An 853-nucleotide genomic window follows, 5' to 3' on the forward strand; every position below is an offset into this window, starting at 1 on the left:
AACCCAAACAGTGCCGATTCAAGACAGATGTGGTTGTAATTGCGCAACGCTTGCCTCAAAATTACACGCGAAGCTACCGTTACAAGTAGTATCCTTTGTCTCTTGAAACTGTTTTGCTCCTGCTTTCATAATCATTATGAATTTTTATAAATATTCACTAACTGTTAACAACTTTTTTATGCAAATATGAATTGACTCATATTTTAACGCATTAACCTGCAAAATTTATTATATACTTTGCAAACCTGTTTCCTCTGATGGAAAGAATTCCATTTTTCGTAACTTCGCGGGATAAGGTCTATCAAATTTATTAGTACTCATTGTCGTATAAGTAAAAATTATGTATGCTTTCTTCATAAGTTTTCAAGGTCTTTTAAAAATGAATTAATTTTAAATAATGATGAATATATATATTTTATCTATATTATATATATACAGGGTGACCCAAAAAACGGGGCCCAACTCTAATTAGGCCCCGTTTCTTAGTGTTTTGTCCGAATGATATGAAACTTTGGTCATAGCTAGTTTATTATATTCAAAACATCATATCAAAACACTAAGGTCTTTGGCCTTTTTTCTCCGTTCTACAGCAAATGTTCTAGATGGCCTCCATTTAGCTGTTGTTTTTTTAGGGTCAACCTGTATATATATATATATATATATATATATATATATATATATATAAATATATATATATATAACGAGAGAGAGAGAGAGAGAGAGAGAGAGAGAGAAAGACAGAGTGAGTATATATATATGTATGTATATATATATATATATATATATATATATATATATATATATATATATATATATAAACTCTCTTTGTCTTTCTGTCTATTTAACTTTTTTC

The sequence above is a fragment of the Euprymna scolopes genome, chromosome 10, assembly GCF_053919585.1.
Source record: "Euprymna scolopes isolate OS-2025 chromosome 10, ASM5391958v1, whole genome shotgun sequence".
Taxonomy (NCBI): domain Eukaryota; kingdom Metazoa; phylum Mollusca; class Cephalopoda; order Sepiida; family Sepiolidae; genus Euprymna; species Euprymna scolopes.